This window comes from Nematolebias whitei, chromosome 1 (assembly GCF_014905685.2).
Source record: "Nematolebias whitei isolate Nwh7 chromosome 1, NemWhi1, whole genome shotgun sequence".
Taxonomy (NCBI): domain Eukaryota; kingdom Metazoa; phylum Chordata; class Actinopteri; order Cyprinodontiformes; family Rivulidae; genus Nematolebias; species Nematolebias whitei.
In genome coordinates, this window is record NC_056498.1 from 76077791 (window position 1) to 76089821 (window position 12031).

A 12031-nucleotide genomic window follows, 5' to 3' on the forward strand; every position below is an offset into this window, starting at 1 on the left:
CCTCAGCCGTTTAGATAAAAGTTCTGTATCTTTGCCTCTCTGCAGGTAGTGAAATACAAGGACGTTTGTAGGAGCAGAGGACAAAAGTTCACATTTACAAGAGTTTACCAGAGTTCACATACACACACCAACTTTGAAAGTCTGCAGAATGAACATGGATTAAATGATATTTAAACAATACATGTTAGTTTATTAATTTTTTTTCACACACCTTACCGTGGTGGAGGGGTTTGAGTGTCCCAATGATCCTAGGAGCTATGCTGTCAGGGGCTTTACGCCGCTAGTAGGGTCACCCATGGCAGACAGGTCCTAGGTGAGGGACCAGACAAAGTGCAGCCCAAAGACCCAGATGATGAGAAAAACAAATGGACTCAATGTTCCCTTGCCCGGACGTGGGTCACCGGGGCCCAACTCTGGAGCCAGGCCTGGAAGTGAGGCACGCGGGCGAGCGCCTGGTGGCCGGGCTTTTACCCATGGAGCTCTGCCGGGCACAGCCCGAAGGGGAGACATGGGTCCCCCTTCCCATGGGCTCACCACCTGTGGGAGGGGCCAAAGGGGTCGGGTGCAATGTGGGATGGGTGGTGGCCGAGGGTGGGGACCCTGGCGGTCTGATCCTCGGCTACAGAAGCTGGCTATTGGGATGTGGAATGTCACCTCACTGGTGGGGAAGGAGCCTGAGCTGGTGTGTGAGGCTGAGAGGTTCCGGCTAGAAATAGTCGGACTCACCTCTACGCATGGCTCTGGAACCAGTTTCCTTGAGAGGGGCTGGACACTCTTCCACTCTGGAGTTTCCCTTGGTGAGAGGCGCCGAGCGGGAGTGGGCATACTTATTGCCCCCCAGCTTGGTGCCTGTGTGTTGGGGTTCACCCCGGTGAATGAGAGGGTGGCCTCCCTCCACCTACATGTGGGGGCATGGGTTCTGACTGTCGTTTGTGCTTATGCACCAAATGGCAGTTCAGATTATCCATCATTTTTGGAGTCCTTGGAGGGGATACTGGAAAGTGCACCTCCTTGTTCTGTTGGGGGACTTTAAAGCTCATGTGGGCAATAACAGTGAGACCTGGAGGGGTGTGGTTGGGAGGAACGGCCCACCTGATCTGAACCCGAGTGGTGTTCTGTTGTTGGACTTCTGTGCTCGTCATGGATTGCCCATAACGAACACCATGTTCAAGCATAAGGGTGTCCATATGTGCTCTTGGCACCAGGACACCCTAGGCCACAGTTCGATGATCGACTTTGTCATCATCTCATCTGATCTGCGGCCACATGTCTTGGACACTTGGGTGAAGAGAGGGGCGGAGCTGTTCACTGATCACTACCTGGTGGTGAGTTGGCTCCGATGGTGGGGGAGGATGCCGATCAGACCTGGCAGACCCAAACGTATTGTGAGGGTTTGCTGGGAATGTCCGGCAGAGTCTCCTGTCAGACGGGGTTTTAACTCCCACCTCCGGGAGAACCTACAACATGTTCCGGGGTAGGTGGGGGACATTGAGTCTGAGTGGACCATGTTTCGTGCCTCTATTGTCGAGGCGGCTTACCGGAGCTGCGGACGTAAGGTTGTCAGTGCCTGTCGTGGCAGCAACCCTCAAACCCGATGGTGGACACCTTCAGTGAGGGATGCTGTCAGGCTGAAGAAGGAGTCCTATTGGGCCTTTTTGGCCTGTGGGACACCGGAAGAAGCTGATGGGTACCAGCAGTCCAAGCGACATGCGGCTTGGGTGGTCGCTGAGGCAAAAACTCGGGCATGGGAGGAGTTCGGAGAGGCCATGGAGAATGACTTCCACACAGCTTCAAGGCGATTCTGGTCCACCATCCGACGTCTCGGGGGGGGGGGAAGCGGGACGCCACCAACGCTGTTTGTAGTGGGAGTGGTGTTCTACTGACCTCAACTAGGGATGTTGTGGGTCGGTGGGCAGAGTACTTTGAAGACCTCCTCAATCCTACCGGCACGTCTTCCACTGAGGAAGCGGAGCATGGGGACTCTGGGTCGGGCCCTTCAATCTCTGGTGCTGTCAACGGGGTGGTTAAAAAGCTCCTCGGTGGCAGGGCTCCAGGGGTGGATGAGATTTGCCCGGAGTTCCTTAAGGCTCTGGATGTTGTAGGGTTGTGTTGGCTTACGCAACTCTGCAATATTGCGTGGACATTGGGGGAAGTTTCCCTTGATTGGCAGACCAGGGTGGTAGTCCCCCTATTCATAAAGGGGGACCGTAGAGTGTGTTCCAACTACAGGGGAATCACGCTCTTAAGCCTCCCTGGTAAGGTCTATTCGGGGGTTCTGGAGAGGAGGGTCCGTCGGATAGTCGAACCTTGGATTCAGGAGGAGCAGTCCGGTTTTCGTCCTGGCTGTGGAACACTGGACCAGCTCTACACTCTCAGCAGGGTCCTGGAGGGTGCGTGGGAGTTTGCCCAACTGGTCTACATGTGCTTTGTGGACTTGGAGAAGGCATTCGACCGCATCCCTCAGGGAACCCTGTGGGGGGTAATCTGGGAGTATGGGGTACCGGACCCTTTGATACGGGCTGTTAGGTCCCTGTATGACAGGTGTCAGAGCCTGGTCCGCATCGCCGGCAGTAAGTCGGGCTTGTTCCCAGTGAGAGTTGGACTCCGCCAAGGTTGCCCTGTGTCACGATTCTGATCATAACTTTTATGGACAGAATTTCTAGGTGCAGCCAAGGTGTTGAGGGGATCCGTTTTGGTGGATTTAGGATTGCTTCTCTGCTTTTTGCAGATTATGTGGTCATATCGGCTTCATCAGATCGTGATCTACAGCTTTCGCTGGAGTGGTTCGCAGCCGAATGTGACGCGGCCGGGATGAAGATCAGTTCCTTCAAATTGGAGGCCATGGTCTTGAGCCGGAAAAGGGTAGAGTGCCCTCTCCGGGTCAGGGAGGAGGTCCTACCCTCATCTATGGTCACGAGCTTTGGGTTGTGACTGAAAGAATGAGATCTCGGATACAAGCGGCCGAAATGAGTTTTCTCCGCAGGGTGTCTGGGCTCTCCCTTAGAGATACTGTAGGGTACGAAGCTCAATCTTCTGGGAGGGACTCAGAGTAGAGCCGCTGCTTCTCCATGTTGAGAGGAGCCAGTTGAAGTGGCTTGGACATCTGTTTAGGATGTCTCCTGGACGCCTCCCTGGTGAAGTGTTCCGGACACGTCCCACCAGGAGGAGGCCCAGAGGAAGACCCAGGACACGCTGGAGGGACTATGTTTCTTGGCTGGTCTGGGAACGCCTCGGGATTCCCCTGGAAGAGCTGGCCCAAGTGGCTGGGGAGAGGGAAATCTGGGCCTCCCTACATAGGCTGCTACCCACCCCGACCCGACCCCGGATAAGCGGAAGAAAATGGACGGATGGATGGATGTCAAGAATCAACAAGTGGGACACAATTGTGAAGTAGAATGAAATTTATTGGATTTGTCAAACTTTTTTAACAAATAAAAAACTGAAAAGTGGGGCGTGCAATATTATTCGGCCCCCTTGCTTTAATGCTTTGTAGCTCTGCCTTTTGCTGCAATTACAGCTGCAAGTCTCTTGGGGTATGTCTCTATCAGTTTTGCACATGGAGAGACTGAAATTATTGCCCATTCTTCCTTGCAAAACAGCTCAGTGAGGTTGGATGGAGAGCATTTGTGAACAGCAGTCTTCAGCTCTTTCCACAGTTTCTCAATTGGATTCAGGTCTGGACTTTGACTTGGCCATTCCAACACCTGGATATGTTTATTTGTGAACCATTCCATTGTAGATGTGGCTTTATGTTTTGGATCATTGTCTTGTTGGAAGATAAATCTCTGTCCCAGTCTCAGGTTTCTTGCAGACTCAAACAGGTTTTCTTCCAGACTGGTCCTCTTTTTGGTCCCATCCATCTTCCCATCAATTCTGACCATATTCCCTGTCCCTGCTGACAAAAAGCAGGCCCAAACCATGATGCTGCCACCACCATGTTTGACAGTGGGGATAGTGTGTTCAGGATGATGAGCTGTGTTGCTTTTACGCCAAACATATCGTTTTACATTGTGGCCAAACAGTTTGATTTTGGTTTCATCTGACCAGAGCACCTTCTTCCACATGTTTGGTGTGTCTCCCAGGTGACTTGTGGCAAACTTTAAACAACACTTTTTATAGATATCTTTGAGAAATGGCTTTCTTCTTGCCACTCTTCCATAAAGGCCATCTTTGTCCAGTGCACGACTGATTGTTGTCCTATGGACAGACTCTCCCACCTCAGCTGTAGATCTCTGCAGTTCATCCGGAGTGATCATGGGCCTCTTGGCTGCATCTCTGATCAGTCTTCTCCTTGTTTGAGATGAAAATTTAGAGGGACGGCTGGTTCTTGGTAGATTTGCAGTGGTCTGATACTCCTTCCATTTCAATATGATTGCTTGCACAGTGCTCCTTGGGATGTTTAAAGCTTGGGAAATCTTTTTGTATCCAAATACGGCTTTAAACTTCTCCACAACAGTATCTCGGACCTGCCTGGTGTGTTCCTTGGTCTTCATAATGCTCTCTGCGCTTTGAACAGAACCCTGAGACTATCACAGAGCAGGTGCATTTATACGGAGACTTGATTACACACAGGTGGATTCTATTTATCATCATCAGTCATTTGGGAAAACATTGGATCATTCATAGATCCTCACTGAACTTCTGGAGTGAGTTTGCTGCACTGAAAGTAAAGGGGCCGAATAATATTGGATGCCCCACTTTTCAGTTTTTTATTTGTTAAAAAAGTTTGACACATCCAATAAATTTCATTCCACTTCACGACTGTGTCCCACTTGTTGTTGATTCTTCACAAAAAAAAAAAAATTATATCTTTATGTTTGAAGCCTGAAATGTGGCAAAAGGTTGAAAAGTTCAAGGAGGCCGAATACTTTCGCAAGGCACTGTAAATATATATAGTACAAATGCTTAGTTTTCTGTTTAAAGTACATGGAAGGAGAGACAATTTCATCCATTTAAGCTAGTTTATAGACTGCATTACACTGAAACACAGAGACTAATGTTAAATTGCTGGGCTTTTGACCAGAAATTTCAAATGTCTAACTGAGGCACTGACTGAAAAGGGCCAACAAGAGCAAACAGCAATTCCACTGAGCAAATTCAATGCATTTACCACATAACATTTTATTCAAATTATTCTGTGGCAGCTGTTCAATGTCAGTGGTGGGTGGCTGCCAATTATCAGAGCGAGAAAAATTCAGCAGGCCGAAGCTAGAAATTGAATACTTTTACAGTACATTAATTTTAACCTTGAAGACCCAATTCATTTTCTTCACATGAAAAATTATAAAAAGTACCAAAAAGTTTCAGTTTAATTTGCACAAATCAAATAGAAATGGGACCGCTCATCTAAAAGTTGTCGTTTTCTCTGGAACGCTTTTAAATGTGATTTTTTTTTTTTTTTTTTTTTTTTTTTTTTGGCAGCTTGTTTATTTATTTTCTGTTTCTGCACCAGATGAGAGGTAACTCTAAATGCTCTCATATGTTAATAAGAAGAGCACACTGGAGAATTAACTGAAAAGCTGCAGGCAGTCACACTGTCAGTGTGAGAGTCAAACATGCTTGTGGGCTGAGCATTGAGAGTATTTGTTGTTAAGCATCAGTATACATGTCAAACAATAAAGAACACATACATATTTCCATTTGGCTTTATGTCACTTTGATAGACATGCAGGTCTCCTGGTAAATTCTGGTTTGTGCTGTATTCTGTGTAAAGAGGTCGTATATCTTATATTACATATCTTATTGTTCCATAGAGTAAACTACAAGTTTAGTTGTGGTTCCTAGAGTTTCCAAAAGCAGAATGAGAGGAAGATTGTTCCATTTTCAGGCTCCTCTCTTGTGGAACCAACTTACAGTTTCTCTCTATGAGGCTGACACATTATCCAGTTTTAAAACTAGGCTCAAATCTTTCCTATTTGATAAATCATATACAGGTAGAGCTGGCTTGGGTTTCCTGACCTTTCCCTTAGTTATGCTGCTATAGGCTTAGACTACTGGAGGACATATTAACCTAATTTTATCAAATGAATAGTAACAAATGAATACAAATGAATAATTTGCATTTGTAATTTATATTTTAACATGTGTTTTTTTTTGTTTTTTTTGTTTTTGTTTTTTTCCTCCTAGAGCGAGACTTGCTCACCTCCATTCTGTGTCCGTTTCTACTTCCTGTCCTCTCAAACTCAGCTGGCTGAAGCAGATGGCCGCTTGTCCTGAGCCTGGTTCTGCTGGAGGTTTCTTCCCATCATGAGGGAGTTTTTCCTTTCCACTGCTTCATGCTTGCTCAGGATGGGAGAGTGTGAAAAAGTGAAGATTCAACACATTTACTGGCTTCCTTCCTTCCTTAGATAGATCCATCCATCCATTATCTTTACCCGCTTATTCCATTTTGGGTCACGGGGGTCGCTGGTGTCCATGTCCAGCAATCACTGTGCGAGGGGCGGGGTACACCCTGGACGGGTCGCAAGTCCATCACAGGGCCACATAGAGAAAAACGAGACAACCATTCTCTCTCTCACTCACACCTAGGGACAATTTAGAGTTACTAATCAGTCTAACATGCATGTTTTTGGTCTATGGGAGGAAACCGGAGAAAACACACGCATGCACGGAGAGAACATGCAAACTCCACTCAGAAGGGCCCCTGGACTGGGGTTTGAACCAAGGACCTGCTCACTGAGAGGCAGCAGCTCTACCAGTTGTGCCACCGTGCTGCTCATAAGATAGATAACTTTGTTAATTTGCATTTATAATGTATATGAATGTTTCTCTACAGTGCCCTGAGACAACTTCTGCTGCGACTTGGTGCTATATAGATAAACTGAATTTAATTTAATTTAATTGGAAAATGTGGTGGGCAGCACGGTGGCACAACTGGTAGAGGATGCTGCCTCTCAGCGAGCAGGTCCTTGGTTCAAACCCCGATCCAGGGGTCTTTCTGGGTGGAGTCTGCATGTTCTCTCCATGCATGCGTGGGTTTTCTCCGGGTGCTCCGGTTTCCTCCCACAGACCAAAAACATGCATGTTAGTCTGATTGGAAACTCTAAATTGTCCCTAGGTGTGAATGAGAGAGTGAATGGTTGTTTGTCTCATTTGTCTCTATGTGGCCCTGTGATGGACTTGTGACCCATCCAGGGTGTACCCCGCCCCTCGCACAGTGATTGCTGGACATGGGCACCAGCGACCCCCGTGACCCAAAATGGAATAAGCGGGTAAAGATAATGGATGGATGGATGGAAAATGTGGTTAGTTTAGCCACTGTCAGTGGCTAAAGTTAGTGATTCAGTTTTATGTAAAAGAAAACAAGAACCTAGTAAACAAATTTGTCTTAAAATCCTTAAAAAAAATGTAATTTTAAATATAGGTTTCAAAATATTTTTATTTTATTTTATTTCTATTAGAATGCAAATTGTATTCCTTAGCTTATACAGTATAAGCTTGTCATCTGTCTTTCTCTTGTTGTGTTTTGAGCAAGCTTTCATTTTCTTGTCGTTCTTGTTTTATTTTCAGCCCCACCAATTGCTTCAGTCTCCATGTGTTTAAGCTCCTGTCTGTGCATTCAAAGCTCAGCCTTTTCCTTAAAGGCCACGCTCTTTTTCCTATCAGGCCATTTTAGCTGACTAGAAGAGATGATGAGCGTCAAGGGAAGAGGATATCTTTTTTTTTTTTTTTTTTTAATGGAGAGTAATAAATTTGCCTTTGGGAGCATGATAATATGGACAGCATATAGGAGTGTGCATGGGTTGTTTATGTGCAAAATAGAAAAACATACACGTCAGCAAACAACTAGTAAAAGCAGTGCTTGGCATGCAACATATCCAGCATGTTTACAGATGATTTTTATGCTTCCGATGAGTTACTCAAGACATACGGTTAATAATTATTTTTGAACAATGTCCAACTTTTTTTTTAATAATCTATTGATGTGTGGTTTGGTAATAATCAATCTGTTTGTTTGTAGTTTTTTTTTCTTCCTTAATTTATCTTTTCATATTTTTGTGCAGTCCTAAAAGTTCAACTTCCATGCATTTGGTAAACCTTTATAGATGGTACTGTGTAGATCCGTTGTCATATTCTGCAACTTTTATGTTAATTACGTAGCATATTCTAAAACAGTGGTCTCCAATCTTTTTTGCGCCACAGACAGGTTTAATGTCAGACAATATTTTCATGGAACGGGAAGGGGCGGACGCTGGGTGGGGGGGGTCTGGGGATCCTCCCCCAGAGAATTTTGAATACATTAGATGCCATCTCCTGCATTCTGGTGTATTTTACAAAGGCTTATTACAGCAGATTAACGTAAAACAACAGATGTAAACTCATTGTAATCTCTGTAACTGTAAAGTGTTCATAATGCTAAATCACTGCAGCTCTGCAGGTAATAATACTTTATTCAATTTGTACTGCACTTTACATTTTGCAATCTCAAAGTGCTACAATATAAAATATCTAGAGATAATAAAACATGTACCAAAAAAGGACAAAAGAAACTTAAAGATTTTAAAAATACTAAAAACAGCAGGATTACAAATACCCTTAAACACTATAAAATATTTCAAATAAAAAGATCTTTGGTCCTTTCTTAAAGCTTTCTGCAGTCTGGTCTATTGGGGTGGTTGTTCCACAGATGAGGAGTAGCAGAGCAAAAGGCCCTAAAGGTAAGTGGCGTTCACTTCGGGACAAATTGAGGTCGGCGGCTGGTCAGTTGCTGATATGCCTCATCATCCTCCCTGCTCCGCACACCTTGCTCCATGTCTCATAGCAGTCCTGTGTCGTTTAGCCACCCACATAAACAGATAAAGGACTGAACTTGGTCAAAGAAGGTCCGACAATATTGAGAAAGGTCAGAGATGGTAGTGTGTAAAGAAGCTTGGTTTGGGGAGCAGATCAAATTCATCTGGGAATGTATGACTGTCTGGGAATTCATCTTGTCGGAGGCAGGCACACACCGTGAAACAACAAGTGCTGCTCTAAGTTTTTGGCCACACAGAAAAAAAAAAAAAAACTGCCTAATATTTAGCGCTTTGTCACTGACTTAGAAAAGAGTTGCTCTCAATCGTCTTGCTCCGTTCAGAAAAGTGTCCTGGTCGCTCCGACATCGCTTCAAATACTCTGACTGCAGTACAAACAGATTTATTAGCTGAGATCATCGTCTCTTTGTTGCAGTTAAGATAACTCCTGCAGTGATTCACACATCACATTGTTCATAGAAGTGCAGTAACTTATGCATAGTGCAAAACTTTAATTGATGGTTTGTGTTTTTTAATAAAATTGCCCATGACTTTGAACGTTTAGGGGCAGAGATTTTTTTTAACAGCAGAAGTGGAAATGCGAAGGGACAGTTCTGATGTGATATTAGGAAGCTTGTTGAAATTATGCTTATTTATTCATAGTTTTACAGTCACTCTTTGTCAGGCAGGTTGAAAATATACAGTGTAATCCATCAAATGCGCAGACATGGCCGTTCTTCTCCACCTGTGTGCTCCAGGCCATGCAGCTGAATGTCTCTGTTCACCACCAGCGTGGGCAATGTAGAACCAATCTGTGCATGCGTGCCTAACAGAAACTGAGGTTGTTTTCACACCTGATAGTCCGGTAGACTAGATTCGGTTGGAGATAAATATTCATAGCATTTTGTTTTCATTTGAGCTGTTGCGTTTGCATTCACACTGCACTGTGCAGTCGAGCCAACCTGTTCGAACCAACCTGTTCACCCACTCACCTGAGGCTGTTAGACTCATGAAGCTCTAACCAGGATAATAACTGTGAAAACAATCACATCATGTTGCTGCTGATCTGTTTCATGTTGCTGCTGATCTGCTTCATGTTGATGTGTTCATGTGTGCTCATCTGCTCACACAGGCTTATGTTCATGCTGCTGTTGGACGTAATGTTTTTATGCTACTAGTGCTTAGTTTATTTTAGTTTATGTTTTTCTTAGTTCATATCTTAGATGCTATCATTGTTTTTATTTTACATTTTATTGTTGGATGTAACTGGGACCCTGTGTACATAATTTTGCTCCACCACATGTACCACATGTGGTGCGAATGACAATAAAGAATCTCTGACTCTGCCATTCATGCAGCACTCTATTACATCTCTTCAAAGATGAGCTAAATCTGTAGAGACTAATCAGTGGTTTTAATCAAATCCATACACCGATGGGACACACATCAGTGGGAATGAGGGGTTCAGTGTCTTGTCCAAGGACACTTCAACATGTGAGTGCATAGTGGTGGAATTGAACCCCCAACTATCCTATTAGAGGATGACTGCTCTAACCACTCAGACACAGCTGCTCCCAGTGTAGATGTGCTTTTCCATATTCTGACTGTAAAGGTGTAACTCACCCAAGTCTGTAGTTTCCACCTTGTTAATCTTTCAAAATAAAGTTGCAATTGCTGACAAAGAAACAGGATCACATTTAATGTTCTTTGGCATGTATGCTTCTGAAAATACAGTGTATGGTACCCCTGCCTGGAAAAATCATTATGTTTGGGAAACAGCTTAGAATGGTAAATGGTAAATGGAGCTTACTTCTATAGCGCCTTCCAGCCCCCTATGAGGGGCCCCAAGGCGCTTTACAGTACCAGCCATCCACCCATTCACACGCACATTCATACACCGATGGCACATTCATACACCGGTGGCGGTAGGCTGCCATGCAAGGCGCCATCCAGTCCCACCGGGAGCAACTCGGGGTTAAGTGTCTTGCCCAGGGACACAACGGCACATGGTGTGGGAAGTCGGGATTCGAACCTCCAACCTTCCGATCAGAGGTCGGCTGCCACTACCACTGCACCACGGCCGCCCAAACCTTAACACCACCTTGTGGTACAACCAAGTGCCAGTGGAAAAGAGACATCTGTTGCATATATTTTATGGCTCATGCCTAAAACACAGTAGGTGGTCCTTTACAGCACTGAAACAGCTGTTATAATGAATCTGACATGACAAAACACTGTACAATGCCGTTTGTGGCCTCAAACCAAGTTTACAGAATTTCCTTTCTGTGACCACCTCCTCACAGTTCTGATTGTCACAGATTAGAGTTGATAGTTACATCTGCATGTAAAGTTAAGAAAGGAAAATGTTTTTTTTTTCCTCCAAACTGGAAAAAATAAAAAAGTCACTTTAACCGTACCCTTCTGTTGAAGACAAATTGACAGAGAGCAAAAAGGGAAAGGTTGACACAATTAATGCATGTTGGTGTTGTGTTTGTAACCTGGCAACTACTGAGCTCTTAGTTAAAACGGCTGCTGTCATCAACACCGATGATCTCACAGCTCATAGAAATATATGTGGTGCAGAGCTGCTCCTTCACACTAACATGTTTTGGATTGCACCTTCTGCTGTTGACAAGCACCACAGCATCACTTTCTGTACTTTTGCTACTATTTTAACAACTGTATGACTCTACATGACAAATACTGTATTTCTGATGTTCCTGCTATGTCTACTGCATTTTTTTTACAATCCTAGTAATGGCCATGGAAAAGGAGGTTTTATAAACTCTGTGGCATTTACCCAACATGATTGATGTTTTCTTTTTAACTTGTAGTATGAACAGATACTGGATATATTCATACATTAAACGGGTTCTTCATTTTTCTGACTGTGTAACAGGCGTGCATTGAATTTAACAGAAATGTAACGAGAGACGTTGTTTATCTTTGACCCATCAAAATGAATGCGGTCATTTATTTTACAGAATCAAAGTTTAACATCAAACATTTACATTAATTTGGCAAAATATGAAAATAACAACAGCATAATTAATCAATCAGGAAAACCATACGGCCATGGTTTTCCGTTGCTTCACCACAGACATTAATGAAAACATCTGGATTAATTTTCTAGCAGAAAGGAGAGTTTGAAGATGGAAAATTGAGATTTATCTTACAGAGAGATGTGTGAGGGAATTTATCTGTTTTAACCAGAACAGCACGCTCTTTGGAAATCAGCTTGTCCCAAACGGTACACTTTTGGGTGAAGGTCGACTTTACCTTTCTGAAGATAGATCAGGTCG